The 11,854-nt window shown below is 38.5% G+C and overlaps 1 long non-coding RNA gene across 1 annotated transcript; it reads right to left on the reverse strand.

Moving 5' to 3' along the window:
• Positions 1 to 568: 568 nt before the first annotated feature.
• LOC107525619 (uncharacterized) lies at positions 569 to 9,209 on the reverse strand. Its single transcript, XR_001602078.2, has 3 exons — positions 8,960 to 9,209; positions 3,726 to 3,821; positions 569 to 606 (listed from the first exon to the last, which is right to left on the reverse strand). It is a non-coding gene; the product is annotated as an uncharacterized LOC107525619 (long non-coding RNA).
• Between the last annotated feature and the right edge of the window lie 2,645 nt (positions 9,210 to 11,854).

Genomic DNA, 11,854 nt, shown 5'->3' on the forward strand with positions numbered 1-11,854 from the left:
CCTGAGAAAATGCTTTCCTTCCTGCATAAATGCAGCCATCTCAAAACGGAACCAGAGCAGTCAATCCAGAAGAACTGCATTGCTCCTTGAAATGTTGCACTGGGTCAGACCTCTGACCTGGGCTAAACCATGACTGATTGATAAACGATTGTTTGTTAAGTCTGCAAGAAGGCACACGCCCTGGCCACAAGGACTGAAGGTTTTGGAAAAATCAGTAACCAATCAGTACAGCCAAGAGCAGTTCAGCTTGTCAAAAACACCAGGAATTCGTCTCTTCTTTTTATGGAATTATTCTTTTCCCTTTTCTCATAAAACCCCTTGCTTTCACCTGCAACCAGGACACTGCTTGCCTTTCTGCCGAAATCTGTGTTCCCAAATTGCAATTCTTTTATCCCAAATAAATGCTTGTTGCCTGACATTTCAGGGTGTTGTTGTTCTTTAATTTTAGGTTAACACCTGTGCTTTATGTTTTCCTCAGTTTTAAGGAATTGAGACTAAGTGACTCTCCACCTTGCTCTTTAGGGAAAAAGAGATGAGCAGAGAAGGTGTCAAGGAAAAACTTTACCTGGGGAAGATTCAGAGGCACAGGTATGCGAATCTTCTTTCCTGAAAGTAAAGAATAAAAGGCAGAGATTCTGCACCCTGTAAATCTTGACCCTTAAGCCCCATGTGTCTCAGGCAAGAACTTAGAAATCTAAACACATCTCTCAAAGCCAAACCACATCACTGATGGCTATTATTAAAAAAAACAACACACACAACAACTGTGAACTGCATCCCAGTGATCCAACTAATCCCAGTGATTCAACTAATCCAAGGCTGTGATAGCTTTAAATCAACTCTCCATTTAGGTTAAGTAAAATTTCTCCACCAAATCCATTCTACATAGTTGTGATTACAGTGTGGTAACAAAGCAGCAGCCTTCGGCTAGTGCAGTTGCAGGGAGAGTGGCAGAGCTGCCCAGTGTGGGATAAACCCTCCATCTGAGTCCACCGCAGCCAGGCTCCCTGCCTATTGATGCAGGCACAGTGAGTCGAGAGTATTTAGGAGGAAAGACAAGGGCTGGGCCAAGCAAACTGAAATGTTCCCTGAGCTAACAGGCAAAGGATCAGCATTTCATGAAGCAAATTATGTATGAGTAAAGACTTTAATATAAGCAAATCTATTCCTTTTAAGTATTCAAGTTAACTTTGGGTATACACAGATTTCAAGTAAATTCCCTACATGATTATTCTCTTACTATGATTATTATTGTAAGAAGGTTCAGAAACTCCAAAAAATTATTTTAACATCAGCATAAAATATTGGGTTAAAAAATCTCATTCAAAATTTTAAAATACATAGTGGATGTTATCTATTACGGAGTGAGATATGGCTCCACGGGGTGGACCAAACTAGGCAAAGAGCACCTTTTGTAAAATCTATATTAACAGTGATTATCTCTATCATTTAGGTTTTTTTTCCTTAAATGTTTTGAGTTGCTTTGAACAGGTCTTCATATTTCCAGGGCAGTTTATTTAATTGTAGCACTTTGATAATTATCGTAAGTAGTTGCAGGGAAAACAAACGGGATTTAAGATAAGAGTCTATTCTCACAAGAGGCTAGATGGGGACCACACACACACAGACACACACACACACACCAGTTGTGTGTGTGCATCCATGTAATAGTCCAGGTGCAAAGTCACTTCTGCCTAGGGGGATGGAAGTAGGAATGGGAAGGGTTCCTTAAATAAGGTACTTTGGAAAACAAAAGGCAGGGGGTGGGGTGAACAAAAACAGAGATGAAAGAACACCTCTGTGACTTCTGTGCCTGGAAGCAGGAGCTGCTGCCCCAGGGGGAAAGGTAACAAGGTGGGTTTTGGACAACCCCACTTAGTGGCTGGACAAGGAGCTACCACCCAGGGGCCTGAACCTGCCATTCTCTGATCAACAGAAAGCTGGGGAGCCAAGGGGTTCCTGCAAAGGGAGAAGTGCTTGAAACCATCAGAGTCAACCCCATGAGCCTATTATCTCACAAAATGAGACACTGCAACGTCATCACTACCACATAAAGACCTTTTCCTTCATGTTTACACAATCTGGGGAAATCTAATAATTTAACACTTGACTGCATATGTGCAATATACACACCTCGGATCAGCCTATTCAAGAAACTGTCATTTCCACTCCTCCCTCTCGGTTTCCAATACCAATCTCATCCTGAAGCTCACTCCAAAATGAGAGCCGGGCCCAGCAGACTTGCCTGATTCATTATTCTCCACGTAGCTTGTGGGAAAGTGGCCGGAATGATTGAAACGCATTAAATACCTGTTGTGGTTTTACAAATCACCGAGGAAAATATCACATACAGAACTCTCACCAAATATTTCAGTTTAGTAGTTACAAGTATAAGCTTCTTATCAAAATGGATTTTCTCTTCCTGGAGAGATCCTTAAGAAAGGATTTCCAATTCATAGTCATCTTTCCTCAAAAATTAGTGGCTCTTAACAAGCTGATCAAGTGGGAAAGGACCTTTGATATAGGCCAGCTTCTTCCTGCCCTTGTCACCTCCCTTCCCCAGCTCAGTGGAGAGCCGAGTGAGCGCCACGTTGCTGGGCAACTCTGAAAAGATTTTTGAATCTTATTAAATAAATTAATTAAATAACTCTGAAGGGCCCTTGGACAAAAATGGACATATCCTGTCCACCTTAGGCAGGGGAAATACAAACAGCAGGCAGCAGGACACAGTACGAAGACCAGTCACAGAAGGAGCTGGGTGGACGCTGCTCACACAAGCAAGATTTCCAGCCACTTGCAGGAACACGGATAGATCTTGCGGGCATTATGCTAAGTGAGATCAGTCAGAGAAAGACATACAGTTGGCCCTTGAACAACACAGGTTTGAACTGCATGGGTAAATTTATACATGGGTGAGGGTTTTTTTAGTAAATATATTGGAAACATTTTTGGAGATTTCCTTACTACCATGAAGCAACCACATCGATTACACTTGGCCACCATAAGCAATCATATTGCTGCTGCTTCTTTATCAGGGCATGAATCATTACACTTGTAAATAAACAGGAATTTTTTCACATTGCCTTTTCATTTTTGACGTCTAGTGTTAGTAATGCATATAACCCCTACGGTGTTTTGTACCTTATAAGACAATATTGATGATTCATTATCTGCATAACTCCCTCTTTTCTAGTACTCTGCCCTACAATTCCACCTACTTCATTCTCCCCAAACTTTGATCTCTGTCTTCTCAACTCCATGAGAATGTTGTACCCTGCCTGGGTTGTCCTTTCCAGTGCCATGGTCCACAGAGGCTTTCCAGGTGGCTGAAACCAGAGCAGTTGCAGGGCTCACATGACTTATCCCTTTCCCTGGATCACAAGCCTTCACTGTCTATTGGCCAGTTTCTGAAAACAGCTGCTTCATATTTTTTCCAATTTTTCAAATTTTTGCGGCAAGAAGACAAATCCAATGCCAGTTACTTCAATATAACAAGAAGGGGGAAGCCTACAGTTTCCGTGAGTAAGGGATTCAGGACAACCTGAATGGGTACTTCTAACACCGGGTCTCTCATGAGGTTGCAGCTGACATGTTGGCCAGAACTATAATAATATGAAGGCTTATAGGGCTGCAAAATCCATTCCAAACTGACTCACTAAGGTGAGTCACTAACTCAGTAATGGCAAGTTAATACTGGTCGTTTGAAGGAAGTCGCAGTTGCTCACCTCATGGATGTCTCACAGGGCTGCCTGAATGAACGCCTTCACGGCGCAAGAGCGGGCTTCTCCCAGAGCAAGTGATCCAAAGACTACCGATGCTTTCTATGACCACCAAACACATAAAACACAAGAAAACACCTTAGATTCTTAGTAAAGGATGAACTATTGGTATTCTCTTTAATATAAACCACACTGGATCGCATTCAGCACACAGAAGAACCATATACAACAAATTAATTCTTCAATTAATTATTGTGAGAAAACTAACCAACATTCAATTTGGTAAAAATAAGTGCAACCCCAAAGGAAATTTCAGCATCATCTCAACACACTGTCTTCCTTTTCACAAGAAAGTTGTCACATTATTTCAGGGAATGTTCTAATTAGGAATGTTCCCCAAGACTCTAGGAGGGCCTACGAGGGTTTTGCTTGGCACACATGTCAGTACCCCAGATAACTAGAGCCCTGATACAACCAACACCCCCTTTGCACATCTCAACGTACTTGGCTGTCTTTGCTGCTCATGTCCACAAGGCTGAAGCCAGCGACCTCTTTCTGAGAGTTCTGCCAGTCCATACGCCCACCGCAAAAATATCATGAAGAAAGCAAGCCCTTTCAAGTGAGGAGTACGCCAAGTACCAAGAGAAATGAGCAAGCAGATGCCGGCTTCCCTGCTGCTGCAGACGTGGTCAGTTTAATGAAGGGCAAGGCTGCCTTTAAGCGAAGACAACTTGCAAGTCACATAACATTTTAAAATACATGCATTTCCTTATAGGTTTTATGTATTCATTCCAGAAAATTCATTTCTCTTCCAAGTGTATAAGATTCATAGCTCTTAGCAATAAATTTAGCATTTAACATGCAGAAGTCTAAGACAGGAAGTCAACAGAGGGGAGAGATTCACACGGAACTTTTCTCGCTCACACTAAGGTGTGTGTGTGTGCGTGTGTGTGTGTTCATGTTCTACATATAATTTCCATTTAGCTTTTCTTGATAAGAATTAGAGCAGTAAACAGAGGCGAAGTCTGGCAGTCAGCTCACAAGCATTTACTGCTCTCTGCTCTGTACCATTCCCTGTGCGGGATGCTGGAGACATAGTGAGGTGCTTGCTTTCAAGAACTATAGACTAGGCAGTGTGCACACAACAAATACACTTCAGACTATTCGGTATATATCTAATTACACCCACTGTGTGATAGCCTCTTTGTCAGACACACAGGGTTCAAAGAACAAGGAAAAGATTCTGACATTAACATGGTCCAAACACAATAAACCAGAATTGGAAAAGGGACATTGAGAGAGGCATTGATACCATATCAATAATTTCTATGACTTAAAATGTTTGTATAGTATATGTTTCCTGGTCGATAGTCTGAGATCTGATAATTATGAAATACCACACAGATCCTGTGCTAAGAAGATGTTTTAAAAATGAAGAATGTCATCATTTGTCAGCCTTATTTGTGCTCTCATTAATGCACTTGGGCATTTATAATGACAATTTGTAAATACTCCTCTAAACATCTCAGAATCGTACCCTTCTTTTAATATCTTTGTTTTCACAGTCTATAGCTATGTTCTCTAATATGGCAGCCATTTAAGTTTAAATTTATATTAGTAAAAGTAAAATTCACTTCCTCAGTCCTACTACACTCATTTCAAGTTCTCAAGAGCCGCTGTATTACAGAAAATTTCCATCAGCATAGAAGTTCTAGTGGAACTAGTTTATTAATTTCTAACGTAAGAAAATAATCTTCCAACTCAAATTATATTATGTTTTCCAAGCATGTTCCCATAGCATTTCATTTGTTTATTTTTTTATCAATAAGTAACTGTTTTGGGATCCAGTGAATAAACTCGATTATTACTCATTTTACGATTATCAAAATAGTAGTTGATTAATAAACATGGTCCCTGTACTAAGTCTATTCTCTACCAAATAGCACCACCATTTGAGGATACCATACTCAAAGTAACACTTATAATTTTTTAATACTAAACTGAAATATCATTTAAAATTAAAAATTGAATAGAATAAAATTCAACTACTTTATTTTTTTCACGAAACTCTCCATGGACAGCACATTGAAAATATATCTTTCTTCTTGGATGATGATTGCAAACTACTTGTTAAGGAAATTTTGGGGAATTCTGGATGTTGTACAATATTCTTCTAGATTTGTTTTTCACAGTAAGAGAGACTGAAGAAAAGTGCTCTTGCACAGACTTCTTCAATTACAGAAACTTTCAGGATGCTTTTTAAAACTCAAACTGACATAGCGTCTAGTATGATGTTAATTTACTTGTTGTTAAGGCAAAAGATAATTCAACTTAAGGATAGCTGGACTGTTTTCCTACTTGGATATTTTATTATAATTCTTCATATTGGATAAGAGAAAATTCCACGGGATAAATTCAAATATTCCCCTAGACAAAGGGAACTAAATAGTATTGTGCAGCCTTTGTTCTTTTTGAGAACAGACTTTCTCTCTGGCTTCACCCACAAGAATATCTTTTTGTTAAGAATTTAAGATGACCTCACCTAATTTCTTTGGCAGACAAAGGCAGTTCTTCTATGTTAGATCTCAGGTTTACGTTGAAATTCTTTTGCATTTTCCAAGCACCTCAATTAAATTTGGTGGTGTATCTATACTTTAGGGATACTGGAAACCTCTCTTCCTGGTATGGAAGACTATCTGTGCTCCTCGAATCCTGAAACCCGCAATTGCATTAAAATTTTAAATACACTATCAATATTACTAATTATAGGAGGAAAAGAACTCCGTTCCTCAACACCACAGAGTTACCTGAGGCCCAGCTGGACACCAAGGCGGTCTATGAAAGAGCTATGTTTCTTATCTGGGGATTTACCTCTTTATGCTTACATCATTTTAATTGTCAGTAAAAATTAACTTTACTACTAACTGAAGGGAAGTATCTACAACCCTGGGACCTGTGATTTTCCATCATTCTCATCATACACTTGCCCCTCTTCAGATGCAAGGAGATACATGCAGAGATCAAATGCAAAGCCCTCTGATCAAAATACATGTCATTTTCCTGCCAGAGTGACTTTCCCCCCTCTGTCAACCAAATAGTGGATATGATTTCCCTGTCAAATATGTCAAGTAAGTCTTTAAAGGTGCCTGTCTATCACCAACATGAGGTCTGCCACACAAGAGTGCTGCCTTCAGGAAGGAAGCAAAGAACTTCCAGGGTTATAAAAGGCCACGAAATTCTGATCGTCCAGGGAAGTAACAGTCCTATCTGAATCCCAGGTCTGGATTTTCATAAGATGTAGAAATATAGGAAAGCAGTTTCTGCAGAAGCCTTGAAAGAGGGCGATATTCCTTTATTTCCAAAACAAGACTACTGGCTCATTAAATTCAATGTTCTGTGTGGAAAAGAGGACGTTCCCCAAGAATTTAAATGTTACTTCTTACAAATTTCAGGGAACTGGAGACTTCCCGCAAGGATAGACTTCCCAACTATAAAAAGCTCTTGTGTGTTTTTTTCTTACTCAACTATATCGAAGGCAATCCTGTATTTAGAATGAGTCGTTTAACACAGGAATGGGGATGCTAAAGTGGTCTAGAGACTTCTCAACAGCTGATGTCCCATATTACCACCGCTTAACAGGGAAGGCTAACAAAGAGCTGCCTCAAGTAGCTGATCTATATGTTACATTTCAGCTCTGCTGCTGACTGATCGAATACATTTTTTGCTGTGTACAGGAGCTTTCTCTCTAACAGAATGAAGTTTGGCTTAGAAATCAGAGTTCAGATTACTGTGTTCTCTACCTTCCATGACATGCTGTCCTAAAGGTCCCGTAAAAAGTAGAACAACTGTCCTTGCTGCCATGCTCTTATGCTTTCTAGCAAATACTGAAGAGGCACATACCTGAGATATGTATCAAACTTATAAAAACTTGAGAAAAATAATGCAACGAATTTAATTTTTAAATAATAGTTAAATGATAAGTTCCAAATGGTCTACATGGGGGTATGATTAACAAAAATCGAAAATAATAGAAAATAGAACTTCCTTATGACCCAGCAATCCCACTTCTGGGAATGTATCTGAAGAAACCCAAATCACTAATTCCAAAGAATCTACGCACCACTATGTTCGCTGAAGGATTATTTACAATAGCCAAGATTCGGAAGCAGCCCAAGTGCCCATCAGTAGATGAGTGGGTACAGAAGCTGTGGGAAATTTGCACAATGGAATATACTCGGTCATAAAATAGAAGGAAATCTTACACTTTGCTACAGCAGGGATGGACCTAGAGAGTATGATGCTAAGGAAATAAGCCCAGCAGAGAAAGACAAGGACCAGATGATCTCATTCATATGTGGAATCTAACGAACAAAATAAAATTTTTGAACATGAAAACAAACAAAATTTTTTGAAAATGAAAATAATAGAGTATATGGGAGTATTACTGGTTTCTTTTGAGATGACAATAGGTCAATAGATTACTTGTTCAGAAAATGTTTGAGAAGTTTTGGTCGCTTAAGAATAAATCACAGTAGAATGCATGCTTTATGAATGTAAAAGTTCAGGTGACTATCTGAAAAGCATTATGTATTTGAAAAAGTGAAAAGTAACTATATATTGAAGAAAAATAACATAATGTTTGTTCATTCTATGTAATATTTACTTTTAATAAAAAATGCTTAAATCAAACTAAATGCCTATTAACAGATGGAAAGAGTGATTATATTTGTACACACACGATTGTGTGTATATATATATGCGTATGTATGTATATTTCAATTATATAAACATATTCTGTATTTATATATATATTCCATATACGTATGTATAATTTAGAATTAAACCATAATTCTAAAACACTACATTGAAAGATTTTTTCATGACACTGCAAAATATATAAATATTAAATGAAAAAAGAGTACACCAATAAATTTAAAAATACATTAATATTTTTATATATATCACATATAAAATATTTACAACATAATATGTAAATGTATCATAAAAACAAGATTGGAAATGATACCAGCACAGATTTCAAAGACTCTTTGTAACTTTTGTTTCTCATGGAAATAATCAATGTCCATTTTAACAAAAATAAAAGGGTTTTGTGGGGGTTTTTAGCTGTTTTTAAAAGTAAATTACAATACATTATTTCAAAGAAAACAAAAGTTATAACCCAGAGAAGACCAGGAGCATAGCTTGGTATATAATTTTCCAATCTGGTGCTCAAAACGTACCTTAAGGTATTCCTATTTTCTGAAGAATTTGTTCATTCGCTTTGGTTCCATTTCTGGTCAATAATCGGTTGCACGTTTAAAATATTCTCTTTCAACATTTCTCCTGGTCGGCTTTCCACAAGCTACTGACACGCAGGGGGAGGAAGAGAGAGCAGAAAGCGCCGCAGAGTGAGCACCAACTTTGAAACGCCTCAGTCCACAAGGGCAGTAGTTAACAGAGAGCTTCTGTAATCACGGGGTTCCGTATATTTTATTTCCATGTTGCTCGACTCAATAAGCCTATTACTTTCCTAGCAAACAAGACTCATTATACATATAACTACAAACACACCTGGAGTCTGAGATTCTAGGTAACCCCCCACCTCCAATGTGCAAAGAGGTTTCCCAAGGCTGCGTTTTTTAGGGGTGTGTGTGTCGTTTTTTCATGAAACGTGTGTGTTTATTTACACTTACACTGCCAATGTGTTCCTGGATTCTGTGTTTTGGTGCCCTGGTGATAAAGAGAGGGTGTAAATATCATTCACACATAAGAACAGGAAGGAAGATGAAAGTATAGTTAGTAAGCGTATGGATAGCACAGTGCCACACCATCACTCTGCTTGAAGTCAGCCGCTTCTTTTTTAATAACTGAGCATCAGATTTTTTTTTTATCATAGAAAAATGAAGACTCTTCTTGGATGCTTTTCCAGTCAGTCAATACCACACACGCTTATTGAATAGCATCTAGATACATGCCAGCTACTGTTGCTGGTGCAGGCATTTATGGTAAATTATTCTATCTCTGCAACATGTTATTTGGAGGCAAATTGGCACTATTTACAAGGAACTTTGGGTTTAATTTGCATCTAAAAATTTTAAATGCCCATAATTGTAGATTGCCAGGAACATTACCCATGGTTAATTTGCATATTGTTCCCGTTGTCCCTAAAATGTGAGGACATTTAACAATACTTTATGCCATAGGACACCACACAGCACACTAAGAGCAAAGATCACCCAGGGCTGATGAAACTTGGCATTGAGGACTTTTGGGGTCATGATGAACCCACCAGGCAGTTTAATACCCTTTCATGTCATGCCCACTGAATTTCCCTTTTGAGCAAGCCTCCTGCCCAAGCTCTTACAGATTCATCCAGGGATGTCTGGCTCAGTTATCTTTGTCCTTAGCAGAATCACACTTCACAGGTTCAAAGGGCTCGTGAGTTACCCATCAGGCCAATTCTATTTCAAATATAAAAATCTCGTGCACTCTGGTCAAACTGACACTTTCTTCATCTTTACCTATCAGTGGCACAAAAGCTGAAGCTCCTTCCATCTTGAGATTCTGAACTTTATTCTTTGATATAACAGTCCTTTCACTAAATCTTTTCTTAGGCTCATTGATGGCTTCTATTGAAAATACTCTAACCTTATATTCCTTTCTTAATGTGAATAAAGCAGTTATCCAAACCCTGAGAAATTTTTATGGTCTCTAACACTTTCATCCTGCAACTCAGCGTCAATAGTAAAAACTGAATCAAGGCTCTGTAGGGAAAAATTTATGCTGCAAGGGGAAACTTTGCATTGTCTATCACATGTCTCCATGTTATCTATTATGATTCTCTGGCAGCTGTGCTACATTTCTGTAAATTATAAATAACTGATAGCAATGAAAGATCATTCTAATCCATAGAAATACAAATCTTCCCTGTCCAAAAAGTCACTTGACCTCCTTTTCCCACTGTGGAGAAGCCAAGATTTTCTTTTGAACCTGTTAAACATCTATGTCTACTTAATTCCCTCATTAATTCATGAGTTTTAAAAAATCTTTATCACCCTGGCCAGTATGGTCAGTGGTTAGAACGTCAGCTGCGCACCAAAGGGTCTCGGATTCAATTTCTGGTCAAGGGCATATACCTGGGTTGCAGGTTCGATCCCTGCCCCAGTTGGGGCGTGTGCAGGAGGCAACCAATTGATGTGTCTCTCTCACATCGGCGTTTCTCTCCCCCTCTCTCTCCCCCTTCCTCCTTTCCACTCTCTCTAAAACTCAATGGAAAAAAAACATCCTCGGGTGAGAATTAACAAAAACACTTTTATCTTTTTTAAAAATTATCATTTAAGCTTCAAATGAGAAAAAAATAAGCATAACTGGGGTATTGATCAGGGAATTTACAAAAATGAGATGATTAAAGACGATATATCCAACAAGAGGAGTTCAAGAGTCACTTTCTCTTGTGCTTTTCTAAGCATAAACATGCTATAATTTAGGGGGAATGAAAATGAAGAATTATTTAATAATTTTCTCTAAAAGTAATCACACTTTTACATTCATCTTGGACAGTCTTGATGGAAATGATTAAATGGTGATGGTTAGTGCATGAAACTATTATCAAAGCAAAAATTGCACCAAAGTTGAACAGGTAAGGAGGACTTTATTCAAAGCTATTCCAACAGGGAAGAAAGAGCAGTCTGATCTCAACTCCACTGAAACAATGGGTAGAGGAGTTTTTAAAAGCTGGGTTGGGAGATATCACAGATTGTCTCTGTCTGCTAATTGACCTTATCCAAAAGAAAAGGGAGGCAGAAGGAGATTTTACACACAGCAATGTAAAAATAAACCAGAGAGAGATTTGAAGATCCTGGCCTTGAGGACTGTAGGGATGCAGCCACAAACCAAGGAATGCTCGTATCCATTAAGAGCTGGAAGAGACAAGAAAAGTATTATCTCCTAGGGTTTTGCTGACACCTTGATTTTGACCCAGTAATATCGATTTCTGGCTTCTGGACTCCAGAACTATAAGAGAAAAAATTTCTGTTGTTTAAAGCCACCAAGTTTGTGGTAATTTGTTATAGAAGCCACGGGAAACTAATAAAGATTTGCTGTAACAAATACCCAAAAATGTGGAAGTGGCTTTG

Source organism: Miniopterus natalensis, chromosome 18, assembly GCF_054644295.1.
Source record: "Miniopterus natalensis isolate mMinNat1 chromosome 18, mMinNat1.hap1, whole genome shotgun sequence".
NCBI lineage: Eukaryota > Metazoa > Chordata > Mammalia > Chiroptera > Miniopteridae > Miniopterus > Miniopterus natalensis.